Raw genomic sequence first — 16,988 nt, forward strand, 5'->3', positions numbered from 1 at the left:
GACAGGGACTACTCCCATTTGGAAGCAAGTGGACGTATTAGCGAGAGGCAGCACGGTTTTGTGAAGAGGAGGTCGTGTCTCACAAACTTGATAAGAGGTTTTCAAGGAGGTCATAAAGATGATTGATGCAGGTAGGGCAGTGGATGTTGTCTTATATGGACTTCAGTAAGGCCTTTGACAAGGTGCCACGTGGCAGACTGGTACAAAAGATGAAGTCACACGGGATCAGTGGTGAGCTGGCAAGATGGATTCCGAACTGGCTAGGTCATAGAAGACAATGAGTAGCAATGGAAGGGTGCTTTTCTGATTGGAGGGCTGTGACGAGTGGTGTTCCGCAGGGATCAGCGCTGGGACCGTTGCTGTTCATAGTATATATAAATGATTTGGAGGAAAATGTAACTGGTCTGATCACTAAGTTTGCGGACGACACAAAGGTTGGTGGAATTGCGGATAGCGATGAGGACTGTCAGAGGATACAGCAGGATTTAGATCATTTGGAGACTTGGGCGGAGAGATGGCAGATGGAGTTTAATCCGGACAAATGTGAGGTAATGCATTTTGGAAGGTCTAATACAGGTAGGGAATATACAGTGAATGGTAGAACCCTCAAGAGTATTAAAAGTCAGAGAGATCTAGGTGTACAGGTCCACAGGTCACTGAAAGGGGCAACACAGGTGGAGAAGGCATACGGCATGCTTGCCTTCATTGGCCAGGGCACTGACTATAGAAATTGACACGTCATGTGGCAGCAGTATAGAAGCTTAGTTAGGCCACACTTGGAGAAGAGTGTTCAATTCTGGTCACCACACTATCAGAAGGATGTGGAGGCTTTAGAGAGGGTGCAGAAGAGATTTACCAGGATGTTGCCTGGTATGGAGGGCATTAGCTATGAGGAGCGGTTGAATAAACTCGGTTTGTTCTCACTGGAACGACGGAGGTTGAGGGGCGACCTGATAGAGGTCTACAAAATTATGAGGGGCATAGACAAAGTGGATAGTCAGAGACTTTTTCCCAGGGTAGAGGGGTCAATTACTAGGGGGCACAGGTTCAAGGTGCGAGGGGCAATGTTTAGAGGAGATGTACGAGGCAAGGCTTTTTTACACAGACGGTAGTGGGTGCCTGGAACTCGATGCCGGAGGAGGTGGTGGAAGCAGGGACGATGGTGACGTTTAAGGAGCATCTTGACAAATACATGAATAGGATGGGAATAGAGGGATACGGACCCCGGAAGTGTAGAAGATTTTAGTTTAGACGGGCAGCATGGTCGACGCAGGCTTGGAGGGCCGAAGAGCCTGTTCCTGTGCTGTACTTTTCTTTGTTCTTTGTACTCATATGCCTTTATTTATGAAGTCCAGGATCCTATACAGTGTCCTAAATGCCACCTTCAATGATTTGTGCACATATAACAATGAACCAGAGAGGCCTGGTTAGAGTGGGCAAGGAGAGGATATTTTCACTTGTAGGAAAAACTAGAAGCAGAGGACACAATCTCAGACTAAAGGGACGATCCTTTAAAACAGAGATGAGGAGGTATTTCTTCAGCCAGAGGGTGGTGAATCTGTAGAACTCTTTGTCGTAGAAGGCTGTGGAGGCCAAATCACTGAGTGTCTTTAAGACAGAGATAGATACATTCTTGATTAATGAGGGGATTGGGGTTATGGGGAGAAAGGGTATGAGAAAAATATCAGCCGTGATTGAATGGCGGAGCAGACTCAATGGGCCGAGTGGCCTAACTCTGCTCCTGTCTCTTATGGTCTTATAAACACAAGTAAATACCAAAAATTCCTATTTAGACACAAGGACCAATCAGGTAAAAGATAGTGGCGCAGTTGCTGGCCTCGTAATCCAGAAACCCAGGGTAAGGCTCTGGAGACCTGGGTTTGAATCCCACCAAGAGAGATGATGGAATCTGAATTTAATAGAAATCTGGAATTAAAGATACATAAAAGATAGGAGCAGGAGGAGGCCTTTTGGCCCTTCGAGCCTGCTCCGCCATTCATCACAATCATGGCTGATCATCCAACTCAATAGCCTAATCCTGCTTTCTCCCCATAGCCTTTGATCCCATTCTCCCAAAGTACTATATCCAGCCACCTCTTGAATATATTCAAAGTTTTAGCATTAACTACTTCCTGTGGTAATGAATTCCACAGGCTCACCACTCGTGTGAAAAAATGTCTCCTTATCTCTGTCCAAAATGGTTTACCCTGAATCCTCAAATTGTGACCCCTGGTTCTGGACACACCCATCATTGGTAACATTGTCCCTGCATCTACCCTGTCTAGTCCTGTTAGAAGAAATCTCGATGAGACCCCCCTCAATCTTCTGAACTCCAGCGGGAACATCCCAACCTCATTAATCTCTCCTCATATGACAGTCCCGCCATCCCTGGAATCAGTCTGGTAAACCTTCGCTACACTCCCTTGAGAGCAAGAACATCCATCCTTGGAGAAGGAGACCAAAACTGCACACAATACTCCAAGTGTGGCCTCACCAAGGCCCTGTACAATTGCAGCAACACATCCCTGCTTGTATACTCGAAACCTCTTGCAATGAAGGCCAACATACCATTAGCCTTCTTTACCGCCTGCTGCACCTGCATGCTTCTAATGATGACCATGATCTAATGATGACCATGAATCCATTGTCAATTGTCATAAAAACCCATCTGATGGCAGCACAGTGGCGCAGTGGGTTAGCCCTGCTGCCTCACGGCGCCGAGGTCCCAGGTTCGATCCCGGCTCTGGGTCACTGTCCGTGTGGAGTTTGCCCTTCTCCCCGTGTTTGCGTGGGTTTCGCCCCCACAACCCAAAGATGACCTCGCGTTCATTAACAGAGGGATTGAATTTAAGAGCCGTGAGGTGATGATGCAGCTGTACAAAACTTTGGTAAGGCCACATTTGGAGTACTGTGTACAGTTCTGGTCGCCTCATTTTAGGAAGGATGTGGAAGCTTTGGAAAAAGTGCAAAGAAGATTTACCAGGATGTTGGCTGGAATGGAGAGTAGGTCTTACGAGGAAAGGTTGAGGGTGCTAGGCCTTTTCTCATTAGAACGGAGAAGGATGAGGGGCGACTTGATAGAGGTTTATAAGATGATATGGGGAATAGATAGAGTAGACAGTCAGAGACTTTTTCCCCGGGTGGAACAAACCATTACAAGGGGACATAACTTTAAGGTGAAAGGTGGAAGATATAGGAGGGATATCAGAGGTAGGTTCTTTACCCAGAGAGTAGTGGGGGCATGGAATGCACTGCCTGTGGAAGTAGTTGAGTCGGAAACATTAGGGACCTTCAAGCAGCTATTGGATAGGTACATGGATGACGGTAAAATGATATAGTGTAGATTTATTTGTTCTTAAGGGCAGCACGGTAGCATTGTGGATAGCACAATGCTTCACAGCTCCAGGGTCCCAGGTTCGATTCCGGCTTGGGTCGCTGTCTGTGCGGAGTCTGCGCGTCCTCCCCGTGTCTGCGTGGGTTTCCTCCAGGTGCTCCGGTTTCCTCCCACGGTCCAAAGATGTGCAGGTTAGGTGAATTGGCCAATGATAAATTGCCCTTAATGTCCAAAATTGCCCTTGGTGTTGGGTGGAGCTGTTGAGTTTGGGTAGGGTGCTCTTTCCAAGAGCCGGTACAGACTCAGGGGGCCGAATGGCCTCCTTCTGCACTGTAAATTCAATAATAATCTATGATTAATCTAGGACAAAGGTTCGGCACAACATCGTGGGCCGAAGGACCTGTTCTGTGCTGTATTTTCTACGTTCTATGTGCCAGGTAAGTGGATTGGCCACGCTAAATTGCTCCTGAATTAGAAAAAATTAATTGGGTACTCTAAATTTAAAATACTCATTTAAAAAGAATTTTTTTTAAAAATAAATAAATACCCATCTGGTTCACTACTGTCCTTTAGGGTAGAAAATCTCCAGGCCCATCAGAAATATGTGGTTGACTCCTATACGCCCTCTGGGAGGAACCTCCGTTGACAGGGATGTGCTTAGTGTCACATCAGTTGGCTCTCTTCAGTAAAAAAATGATACTTTTGGGCGAAATTATGCCACAAAACCAGACTTAAACATCCCTTCACCCTCAACAACAGTACGAATGACAAAATACCAGGAAGCAACAGCTTGAGGCCGCAGAGACACCAGAAACTGCGAGCAAGCGGGTCGGCGGACCCACAGGGTGAGGGTCCCCAGCCTCCCCCAAGAGAGAGACTGGCATCTCAGAAAACCTCCACCCACACCCCTCCCCAACGAGGTGATGCATGGAGGATATTCCTGACCAAGAAACTAAACGCAATGAAGGATGACATTAAGTCAGAGATAAAGGTGACGGTCATGGTGGCGGAGACGGGAGGCACGAGCTTCCATGCAGATGGTGGTAGATAGCATGGAGAGGTAACTGAAGCCCAGGGGAATTCTATCCGAGAGCTAGAAAAAGCGTTGACAGATCAGAGCGACCAAATCGCCGCCCTGGAAGCCACGATCCGTGGCAACCTAGGGGAGCCTGAAAGAGAAGGCCGAGGACAAGGAAAATCAGTTGAAGAGGCAGTTGAATTAGGATAGTGGGCCTGCCAGAGGGAATCGAGGGCAGGGACACAACTGACTATGTGGCCCAAATGCTGGGCAACATGGTTGGGAGGGACAGCTTCCCCAAACCGCCGGAGATCGACAGGGCTCATAGGTCACTCTGACCAAAGCCCAGGGCCGGGGAGCAGCCGAGGGCGATAATAGCCGAGCTCCACAAGTATCAAGACCGGGAGAGGATCCTTCACTGGCTAGACAGACGAAGATGGCGTGCAACTGGGAGGGACATGAAATAAGAGTGTACTGTGACATTGGGGTGGACCTGGCGAAGTGCAGAGCCGAATTCAACCATGCAATGGCGGCCCTGGACTAGAGCAAAGACAGATTTGGGATGTTATTCCCAGCCAGGCTCTGGGTAACTTACCAGGGCAAAGAACATAATTTCACCGCCACGGCTTAGGCAGACAAATTTGTCCTAAGAATGAGCTAGACAGGCAATGAGAATGGCAGCAGTGAGGAAGTCAGAGAGGAGACAAAGGGGAAAAAAAGAATTAAAATGGACAATTTCTCACAGGACTGCATTGCCTCACTATGAATTAGGGAACCAGCTCATCGGAAGAAGGGGGCGAGCGCAGCAGAGCGAAGGAGAGGGTGAGGAGTAGACAATAGTGACACGAGCAGCGCGGGCATAGGAGGGGGCCAGATCGACCCTGGGATCCCACCACACTAGCGGGAAAGCTGACGCCAGGAAGTACAAGAGAGGGGGCTACGATAACGGGCAAGGGGGGCCTTTGGACTGGTTTCAGCAGGTCGCTATCGGAAACATGGAACCAGATAACACAGCAAGCGGTGTGCCAAACAGTACAAGTAGCAGTTTACTCTCCATTATCAGCAAAGTGATGGGAGGAGTCATCAACAGTGCTATCAAGCGGCTCTTACTCAGCAATAACCCGCTCACGGACGCTCAGTTTGTGGTCCGTCAAGGTCACTCAGCTCCTGATCTCATTACAGCCTTGGTTCAAACATAGACAAAAGTGCTGAATGCCAGAGGTAAGGTGAGAGTGACGTGCCCTTGACATCAAGACAGCATTTGACCGTGTATGGTATCAAGGAGCCCCGGTTAAACTGGAGTCAATGCTAATCAGGGGAAGACTCTCTATTGGTTGGAATCATAATTGGGACAAAGTATAACTTGGCGAGGGTGTGTGTCGAGGAGGAGGAGAAATATTCCAGAATTCCCAAAACAGTACTACAAAGGAGAAGAAACATGGTAGGCCTGGCCCTCTTGAACTTGCAACACCACCACTGGGCAGCGACAGCAGAAAGAGTGAGAGGCTGGGTAACGGTCCCAGATAAGGAATGGTAAGGATGGAGTCCTCATGTACACGGAAGACCCGCCGAGCCCTCACCATGGCAGCACTCCCAACCCCATCAGCAAAACACTCCACAAGCCCAATGGTGGTCGTGACCCTGAGAACCTGATGAAGCACTATTTCAGGCTGACAGACATGTCTATCATGGCCCCCATCTGTGGCAACCATGGGTTTTGCACCAACCATGCTTGATGCTACCTTCAAGAGTTGTACACAGGAAGGGGGGACACTGACAGTTGGGAGTTTTTACACGGACGACAGACTAGTGACATTAGAGGAGCTGATGGAGGGACTGGAGCTACCAAACGGGAATGACCTCCAACATTTACAGATCAAAAACTTTCACCGCAAGGAGATGACTACATACCCACGAACCCTGAAAAGCACAATGCCAGAAGAGTTACTGGACACGGACAGTCTGGGGAGGGGAAACTGTGGGAACCTGTTCAGACGGCTTTTAGAAAGGAGGCGCACCCTGGAGGAAACTCGGGAGAAACGGGAGGAAGAGCTAGGGAAGGAAGTAGGTGGGGAGTGTGAAGCACTGAACAGGGCCAACTCCACCTTGTCATAATATATATATTTTTAAATTTAGAGTACCCAATTCATTTTTTCCAATTAAGGGGCAATTTACCGTGGCCAATTCACCTACCCTGCACATGTTTTGGGTTGTGGGGGCGAAACCCACGCAAGCACAGGGAGAATGTGCAAACTCCACACGGACAGTGACCCAGAGCTGGGATCGAACCTGGGACCTCAGCGCCGTGAGGCAACAGGGTTAACCCATTGCGCCACCGTGCTGCCCATACCTTGTCATAATAATAATCTTAACTGTCACAAGTAGGCTTACACTGTGAAAATCCCCTAGTCGCCACACTCCAGCTCCCTGTTAAGGGAGAATTCAGAATGTCCAATTTGCCTAACAGCATGTCTTTCGGGACTTGTGGGAGAAAACCGGGCCACCCGGAGGATACCCATGCAGACATGGGAGAACGTGCAGACTCCGCACAGACAGTGATCCAAGCCGGGAATTGAACCTGGGACCCTGGAGCTGTGAAGCAACAGTGCTAACCACTGTGCTACCATGCCACCCGATGTTGTGCAAGACTAAGCCTTATGCAGCTGAATGTGGTGCACTGAGCGCACCTGGCAAGAACCAGAATGAGCAGGTTCTTCCCAGAGATGGAGGATAAATGTGAACAGTGCCAGGGAGGCCCGGCCAATCACGCCCACATGTTATGTGCATGCCCCAGACTTGTCGGGTTCTGGACATCCTTCTTCAAGGCAATGTCCAAGGTTGTGGGCGGGGTGAGGTGCCCGAGAGTGCCAGTCTTCGGGGTATTAGACCAGCCAGATCTATTCATGGGAAAGAGGGCTGACGCCATTGCCTTCGCTTTTCTAATCGCCTGCCGGAGAATCCTGCTGGGCTGGCGATCAGCAGCACCCCCACAGCTGCAGACTGGTTGGCAGACCTATCGAAGATTCTCCATCTGGAGAAGATCGAGTTCACCATCCGAGGGTCAGAGGATGGCTTCCACTAAGCCTTGAGGCCATTCACCAATTTGTTCCAAGACCGGTTTGAAGCCAACAACCAAGAGAACGGGGGGAGGGGAAGCCAACGGCACCACAGGGAGCAGGCAGGAAATGGAGAGGGGATAAAAGGGGAGCCAGAAAACAACTGACACAGAGGCCAAAGAGCCCAGAACAAGAGCCCAGGGAAGGGAACCCCCAAGGAATAACCAAAAACAGGCGAGAGGGGAGAGGAAGAAGGGGGCAGGCCCAACAACGAAAGGGGGAAGAGGAGGGAGGGCACTGTCTACTTGCAAATAACGCATGACTACCCATTGTGCAATGAAGGGCTCTTTCAAACAATGAGGGAAGGGGGCAGGGCCGACACAAAAGGAAATGAGTACATACAGTGTAATCGGCTCAGTCACCCTTACTGCTTGTATAATGTACAATACGTAAAAACTTCAATAATGTTTCAAAACACCGGAGGTGAGGTTTCTGGGGGGGGGGTTATCTCCAATATTAGGCTATTGCAAACTGTATATGGTCTGCATATATGTGTTTATTCTGCATTGTATAAAATGAAAACTTTAATAAAAACATTTTCAAAAATTGTTTAACTCCTCCAGGGATGGGTAATAAATGCTGGTCCAACCAATGACACCCACATACCATGGACAAACATCTTAAAAATCCCTTGAGCATTAACATTAAGACTCAAACCAAGGCAGAGCAAGCAAGCAATAAAGTCACGATAAATTTGAATTACAAACAGCCAAAACAGTATAATTAAGTCAAAGCACTAGTCAGACCACACCTTCATAACTGCGTTCAGCTCTAGTCACCAAGGCATAAGGGAGCAAACCAAAAGTGCAGAGAGCCACAAAGCTGATTCTTGGACTGAGAGATCTACATCATGAGGAAAGACTGCAGACACTTGGACTCTTCTAGTCTGAAAGGAGGAATTTGAGAGGTGGCAATCTTGTGATAAAATAACTACAATAAAGACACAAGGGACTACAGGTTCAAATCAATTAAAGATAAATTTAGAACATATGTCAGAAAGCTTTTCTTTGCATAAGGAGTGATTAGCACACATGCAATAGTCTCAGGTTTTGATGTTTACCAAGTGCAAAAGTATTTTAAAAATATAGAATTTTGCTCTATTCCTTTTTTCAGTACTTGAACTAAGGTAGGCAGTCACATCAAGAAAGGGAAACTTGGATCATTTCAGATCATTGTTGAATGCCACAATCCAAAGAGCTGCCATATTTGGGCCTCATTCTCCGTACTCAAATGAATAAGAAGAACATGATCACTTCATGCGAATGCTGCATAGCCCTCGTCTAATGCTGCATAGCCCTCGTCTACCACAGCACCTACTTGGTAGAGATGGCCAGGCAGAATGGTCATCAATATTCTAAAGCAAGGTGGACTATGAATAGAGAAAGACGACAGCTCAACATTTATCAGACGCAAATCACAAAGTACAGCCAATTAAATAAAGATATTCTGCTGATTTGAAGAGATTCTCCCAAACAAGTTAATGAAACAAAAGTTTCACAAGTAGGATCAATATATTTCATTCTCAAGGTACAAAAATAAGAGGTACACATGCTTGACATTAAGACTTCAGTACAATAAGAGGAAAATTGGGCACACCTAGAATTTCCTCCATAGATGCAACCTGGAATTTAGACCCAAAATTATCCGCTTCCCCAATACTAGGTTTCATCAAATTACCATAATTGTGTTCAAATTAACTCAGAATTTCATGGAGGAGGCCTGGATGTACACAAAACGTAAATCAGCATAATTCACATATTCTTTAAGAATGAAGACTAAAGTCACAACTCATTTAACCATTATTTTTGCACATTAGGTCTAAGAACATGCAGTTATAGCGAAGCACTTAAATACTGTAAAAGGGAGCAGACCTCAAATGATTGGTTTTTTTAAAAAAATTGCAGTGAAACAACAGAAAAGTGAGTTTCCAGCCCAAAAATCTTGATTGTAATTTGGAGATGGATTTTGACCAAACAAATTTGCAGCAAACTGGGGTATAAGGTTTTGTAACCAGGGGGCAGGGCCATTATCAAGATCGTTTTGGTGAATGGAACAATAGATGTCATAAACCATTGAGATTTGGGCATATTGCATTTACGCTTACAATTTTGCCATCTTTTAAGTCATATATTTTATTTCTTACCAATCATGCAAATGCATGAAATTCCAGGCGCTACCATTTGCACATGAAATGTAAAAGTATTCAGTACAAGATTTAATTATGCCAAACTTGGGTTCAAATGAGCAATTTCCCATGGATAACTTTGAGAACAGGCCTACCACACGTAGTGGTAGCAGCAATATGTGACAATGAATCAAGATCAAAAATATTAAAGCATTCTGATTTTAGTGCATTTGGAGAAAGGGGCAAATAAATTTGGTGACAACAGGAATTTAGCAATGAACTAGATCTCCTTGATCAATCTCCAGTTGGATTGATCAACTAGGTAATCTCCACAAAATCAAACTCTCCGACAACATGAAGCAAAATAGGAGATATCGAACCCCCAGCAATGTAATAAAGACAGTTTAAAAGAATGCCATAAAGACACCAAGGAAAAAGTCTGACTGATTTTTGCAGCAAGATTTGCGCTCTGAAGTATCACTGGGACCTCTAGTGAAAGCAGCACGTAAGATACAAAGCACAGAAACTTTTGGAGAAGACAACAAAGAACTTCACTCTACAACCACCGATACAATTGCAATTTTAACAAAAATATAAAAGGGATCAAAGAAAGACAAATCAAGATGTAAATGTTGTAAAATTACATTGGAGGGCTCCCTTCGGGAACGGCATTTTCGGGGTTTAAGGCCCGGTCCCAGGGGCAGCAGAGGCGGCAAAAGCAGGGAGAAGGCACAGTGAAGGGAAATGTTGAAAATAAGTTAAAAAACGGCCGTGAAAAAAGCGGCTGAAAGTCCGTCGGGGAGCGGAAAGGTCACCGCGGGGACGGCAAGAAAGGTGGAGGCTGGGGCACCAGGGGAGGCCGCATTGCCCACGGCTGAAGAAATGACTACGGTGATGGCCGTGGAACGCGAAAGGCAGTTCACAAAACACATGGAGGCGATGAGGAAGGAGATGAGGGCGGTATTGAAAGTGCTGGTGGAGGAGGCGATTGCCCCGGTGAGGGCAGCGGTATTGAGCACAGTGGCGGAGGTGCAGGAGCAAGGTGAGGCGCTGAAGGAAGTGGAAGAGACATTATTGCAGCACAGTGATCAACTTACCTCGATGGGGAAGGAGTTGCGGAAGGTGATAGAGATCAACAAGGGTCTGCGAGCTAAAATGGACGACTTGGAAAACAGATCCAGGTGACAGAACCTGAGGATTGTGGGTCTGCCGAAGGAGTGGAAGGCCCGAGGCCGACTGAGTAACGATGTTGGCGAAGCTATTGGGGGAGGGGGGGGGTGATCCCTCCCAATATGAACTGGATCGGGCTTATCGGTCGTGGAGGCCGGTACCAAAGGAGAGTGAGCCACCAAGAATAGTGACTGTGTTTTCGTAGGCAGTGTGAAGGAGAAGGTCCTGTGCTGGGCAAAGCAGAGGCGTGTGGTGCAGTGGGCTGGAGCTGGTCTACACATATATCAGGACTTTACGGTGGAACTGGCGAGGAGGTGGGCTGCCTTCAGCCGGGTGAAGAAGGCACATCAGTAAGGTATAGTTCACTCCATATTATTATGTTCTTTTGTACAAAATGATTTGCGTCTCATTTCTCCGCATTGAACTTCATCTACCTTTTGTCTACTCTTTGCAACTTGTCTTATTTTTTTTTTTTTTAAAGTTGTACATGAGCCTCCTCACCATTCCCAATGTTTCGAAGTCTCATCATATCTGCAAATGTTGAAATTGTGCCCTATATAGTCCAGGTGATTAAAATGTTTCCAGCACTGTCTGAAAGTGTGAAGATAGGTTCAACGGAGGCAAGCAAAAAGAAATTGGTTGTCTGAAAAAAAATGAATGTGCAGGGTTACGGGAAGAAGGCAGGGAAATGGCACAAAGTGTCAGCCAGTACAGGCATGATGGGCTGAATGGCCTGCTTCTGCTCCATAACACTTGTGATTTGTGCATTTGGATCAGAAATGCCTGCACCATCATTGTTAAATGCCCTTCTCAAACAGGGCATGCACAAACATTTATACATAGACGCATATCTACTGTTATATCCGGGAAGGCAGGAGTGCGCAGTTGATCTAACCCTATTAACTCCACATGTGGCACCATTAGTGCAAATGTTTAATTCAGCCACCAAAATGGTCAACTATTTACCTTTACCACCATTAGACCCAGAACAAATGAGACTCTAACCAACCTTTCAATAAACTCAGAATGATTGATTTATTATAAAACAAAACACATACTAGAAATGTTGGGGAACACAGGGTTTAATGAGGGAGGAACTGAGGGAAATCAGAATTAGTAGGGGAACGGTGTTGGTGAAATTGAAGGTTGATAAATCCCCTGGGACTGATCATCTACACGCAGAGTACATAAGGAAGTGGCCCAAGAACCAGATGACCATTGGTGGTCATCTTCCAAGATTCTATAGACTGGAACAGTTCCTACAGATTGGAGGGTAGCTCATGTAAACCCACTATTTAAAAGAGACGGGAGAGAGAAAACAGGGAATTATAGACCAATCAGCCAGATGTCGGTAGTGGGGAAAATATTCAAGTCCATTATAAAATATTTAATAGAGCACTTGGATCAGGGAGTCAGCATGGATTTACGAAAGGGAAATCATGCTTGGGAAATCAGCTGAAATTCTTCAAGCAATTAACTAGAAGAGTTGATGCGGGGGAGCCAGTGGATGACGTTTATTTGGGCTTAGTCCCACATACGGGTGGCAAGGTAGCACAGTGGTTATCAATGTTGCTTCACAGCACCAAGGTCCCAGGTTCGATTCCCGACTTGGGTCACTGTCTGTGCGGAGTCTGCACGTTCTCCCAGGGTCTGCGTGGGTTTCCTCCGGGTGCTCCTGTTTCCTTCCACAAGTCCCAAAGACTTGCTGTTAATTGAATTGGACATTCCGAATTCTCCCTCAGTGTACCCGAACAGGCGCCGGAGTGTGGCGACGAGGGGATTTTAACAGTAAATTCATTGCAGTGTTAATGTAAGCCTTCTTGTTACACTAATAAAGATTATTTTTAGTCACATGTAAAATGAAAGCGCATGGGATTGGGGGTAGTGTATGGAGATGGATAGAAAATTGATTGGCAGTCAGGAAACAGAGTAGGAATAAATGGGTCTTGTGCCAGGACCCCAGCTAGTCACAATATATATTAATGCTTTAGATCAGGCATTTTAAAAGTGGGGGTCACAACACGCGGGTGGTTCGCGAGCAGTTGCCGTGAGGTTTGCCGAGCCATCCATAGCGGCGTTCATGGTCGCGGGAAGTCAAGCGCAAGGCCCATGTGTGTTATATGCAGGGAAGTGCTGGCAAATGAAAGTTCGAAATTTTACCAACCCACATGACTGCCGTAGAGATATTTGTAGCATTGTGGTTGGAAAGTGCAGGCTCGACTAAGTTCATTGAAGAGGAATCAAAAGTGATTGAGCAGCCGACATGACTGGGAAAAACAGCGGGGTTATAGTAAGGTTTATGGAGGCAGCTGGTCAGAACATTGTTTGAAATCATTGTTTTATTCACCTTGAGGCATTGGCACCAAAAGGAATTCCATTCGATCTTGAAGTAGCGTTGAAAGGAATTGTGAAGTTGCGAATTTCATTAAACGTAGCACACTCAATACCAGACTTTTTGAGACTCTGTTCCGATCTGGGGGCTGAGCACACACATTTATTGTTCCACACAGAAGTACATAGGTTGTCAAGGGTCGGGTGCTACTCAGTTTACGAACTGAGGTACGAAATCCACGCTTTCGTCCTCGAGAAATGGTCCTCTCTGGCTGATTAGTTTGCTGATGAAACTTGGATGCTAACTAAGTCTTAGCTTGCAGACATTGTTTCAATTCTAAATGAGCTGAAACTCAAATTGCAAGGGAAGGATGATGATTGCTTTCGGCACTGAAGAGATAAAATCTTTCCTAAAGTCATTGAAAGTTTGGCGAGTGCAAAGCCAAAATTACATGTTCCCCACACTACTATGACACATCGAACAAAACATCATTAGTAAGCAAACTGTAAATGGACTGGCAAGCCTTATTCAGTTGCATCTGGCTGCGCTGATCAACAGAGGAGAAATTTAACATTCAGAGAGAAGAGGTGGGTGAAAAATCCCTGAGTTTGAGACCACTGAATCAGTTGTTAACTTGCAGCCGACTCCAAATGAAGAAACTGAACATCTGCGCCTCAGCTGTGACAGCACATTAAAAATACGGCACAACTGGATGGCACATGGCGCAGTGGTTAGCACTAGGACTACGGCACAGAGGACACGGGTTCGAATGTCGGCCCTGGGTCACTGTCCGTGTGGTATTTGCACATTCTCCCAGTGTCTGCGTGGGTTTCACCCCCACAACCCAAAGACGTGGTTAGGTGGATTGGCCACGCAATTTAGCCCATTAATTGGAACAAACATAATTGGGTACTCTAAATTTAAAAAAATACGTCACAAGTCACTGAAGCCGTCAGCATTCTGGAGTAGCATCTCAGAGGAGTATCCGGAGCAGAGTAAAACAAGCATTTTGTTGCTTTTGCCCTTCACAACGACCTACTTGAGGTTGGATTTTCCGTCCACAAGGTGAAGACTGATTGAAGTGAGATCGTGAGGACCAAGCAGGCTCACCTCACATTAAAGGCAAGAGAAAATGGTGGGTCGCGAAGGTCAGCCGGCTGGTAAAAATGGGTCCCCTGAAAAAAAGTTTGAAAAACACGGATTTAGAGGAGGGTACTAAATGTCATGGGTGGGATTCTCCACTCCCGCGCCGAATTGCCAACGCCGTCGTGATTCACGACGGCGCAAAACGGCCCCGATCCCGATGGATTCAAGCCCCGACAATGGGCTAGGATCGGGTCCGCGTCATCTACACGCGCCAGGCCTTGTCGCCGCGTAAAGGCGGCGCCGCATAGATGACGCGGCCGGCGTCGCATAACTGGCGTCACCCGCGCATGTGTGGTTGCCGTCCTCGGAGTCCGCCCTGCAAGAAGATGGCGGACGGATCTTGCAGGGCCGCGGAAGGAGGTCCTCCTTCAGAGGGGACGGCACCGATCGCGGGCTATGCCACAGGTGAGGTACCCCCGGTGCAGGATCCCCCCCTCCCCGCCCCCCCCACGTTCCCGACGGCAGCGACCAGGTGTGGACGCCGCCGGGGGGGGAACCCGCCGTTTTGGCCTGGCCGCTCTGCCCATCCGTGCCTGAGAATAGCGGGGTTGCCGGAGAATCGCCATGTTGGGTGTCTCTGGCGATTCTCCGGCCTGCGGAACTCGACGGGGCCGTTTCCGCCGCTTGGGAGAATCGCGGGAGGGCATCCCGGGAAATTTTGGCGGCCCAGGCGATTCTCGCAACCGGCGCGGGAGTGGAGAATCTCGCCCCATATCTCCAAATTTGCAGATGACACAAAGCTGGGTGGGAGGGTGAGCTGTGAGGATTCAAACATGCTTCAGTGTGATTTGGACAAGTTGAGCGAGTGAGCAAATGCATGGCAGATGCGGTATAACTTGGATAAATGTGAGGTTCTCCATTTTGGTAGTAAAAACAGGACGGCACATCATTTGAATAGCCATAGATTGAGAGAGGAGGGGGGGATGTGCAATATGACCTGGGTTTCCTCGTACACCAGTCGCAGAAAGCATGCAGGTGTAGCAGGCAGTAAAGGCGGGAAATAATATTTTGGCCTTCACAGCAAAAGAATTGGAGTACAGGGCCAGGGTTGTATTGCTGCAGTTATACAGGGCCATGGTGAGAACATGCCTCGTATAGTGTGCGCGCAATTTTGGTCTCCTAATCTGAGGAAGGATGCTCTTGCTTTAGAGGGAGTGCTGTAAATGTTTACCAGACTGATTTCTGGGATGGCAGGACTGGCGTACGAAGAGAGATCAAATCGGTTAGGATTATTTTCGCTGTAGCTCAGAAGAATGAGGGATCTCAGAAACCGATAAACTTCTCACAGTACTAGACAGGGTAGATGCACAAAGGATGTTCCCGATGGTGGGGAGTTCAGAACCATGGGTCACAGTCTAAAGATAAGGGGTGAACCATTTAGGGCTGAGGCGAGAAGACACTTCTTTACCCAGAGAGTGGTGTGCCTGTGAAATTTGTTACCATAGAAAGCAGTTGAGGCCAAAACATTGTATGTTTTCAAGAAGATATTAACATATAGCCCTTGGGGCTAAAGGATATGGACAGAAAGCAGAAACAGGTTCCGGAGTTAGATGATCAATCATAAATGGAGCATGCTCGGAACTGTAGAGTGTGGTGAATTTAGCCCAACGCATCACACAAGCTTGCCACCCCCACATTGATTCTGTATACACCTCCCGCTGCCTCAGGAAGGCAGACAGCATTATCAGAGACCCCTCCCACCCAGGCATTGCCTTCTTCCAGACCCTTCCATCAGGCAGAAGATACAGAAGTCTGAAGATCCGCACATCCAGACGTACGAACAGCTTTGTCCCCACAGCTACAAGATTCCTCAACGACTCCCCCTCCGACTGATCTGTTCCCTGTAAGAAGACTATTCAAGACACCCTATGCTGCTCTTGCTCATGTATTTGCTTTGTTTGGCCCCTTGTTCCGCACTGTAACCAATCAATGTTTGTTGATGTACCATTTGTCAATGTTCTCTGTTGATTATTCTTTTTGTCTACGATGTACATGCTCTATACATTCCCTCGGCCGCAGAAAAATACTTCTCACTGTACTTCGGTACGTGACAGTAAATCAAATCAAATGCCTAATGGTCTACTCCTGCTCCTATTTTCTATGTTTTTAAAAAAATTTTGAGTACCCAATTCTTTCTCCCCTCCCCCCCCCCCAATTAAGGTGCAATTTAGTGTGGCCAATCTACCTAACCTGCACATCTTTGGGTTGTGAAACCCACGCAGACATGGGAGAATGTGCAAACTCCACACGGACAGTGACCCAGGACCGGGATTCGAACCGGGTCCTCAGCACTGCAGTCCCAGTGCTATCCACTGCACCACATGCCGCCCTTTTCGATGTTTTTAGAAACATGTTGCAAGAACTGGTTACTGCACAATTTGGAGTGCACAAGTGTAACTATCTATCCCTTTTAAAATACCCAAACACACACAAATGAAACAAATATGATCTCTGCAGAGATTAGAGGATTTTATGGGAAGGATAAGGTTCATACAGTGTTGACGCTGTCGATCTGGTGCTCCTTTGTGAAGACCGAATGATCATCCCAGTATATATCTGTTGGTTCTCACCAATGGAGCGTCAGCATTGAGGAGATCAGAGCCAAATCAATCCTTGGGACCTTTCCCTCATCTCATTGGGTTTCCAAATACAGACAAGTGCAGCATGGTAGCACAAGTGGGTAGCACAAGTGGATAGCACTGTGGCTTCACAGCGCCAGGGTCCCAGGTTCGAATCCCAGCTGGGTC

At 47.2% G+C, this 16,988-nt stretch overlaps 1 protein-coding gene across 5 annotated transcripts in view; it reads right to left on the minus strand.

Annotated features, from left to right (window-relative positions):
- Positions 1-16,988, minus strand: part of paip2b (poly(A) binding protein interacting protein 2B) — a 177,232-nt gene that overhangs the window by 137,824 nt on the left and 22,420 nt on the right. For 2 of the 5 annotated variants that reach the window (XM_072497735.1, XM_072497730.1), the window contains exon 2: positions 14,135-14,270. The exons of 2 other annotated variants lie outside the window; for them this stretch is intronic. The gene's annotated coding sequence lies outside the window, so the exon portion shown is untranslated. Of the gene's footprint in view, positions 1-13,110; positions 14,112-14,134; positions 14,271-16,988 lie in introns of those variants that run through there. One more of the 5 variants, XM_072497733.1, reaches the window with a different exon arrangement.

The sequence above is a fragment of the Scyliorhinus torazame genome, chromosome 3, assembly GCF_047496885.1.
Source record: "Scyliorhinus torazame isolate Kashiwa2021f chromosome 3, sScyTor2.1, whole genome shotgun sequence".
Classification (NCBI taxonomy): Eukaryota; Metazoa; Chordata; class Chondrichthyes; order Carcharhiniformes; family Scyliorhinidae; genus Scyliorhinus; species Scyliorhinus torazame.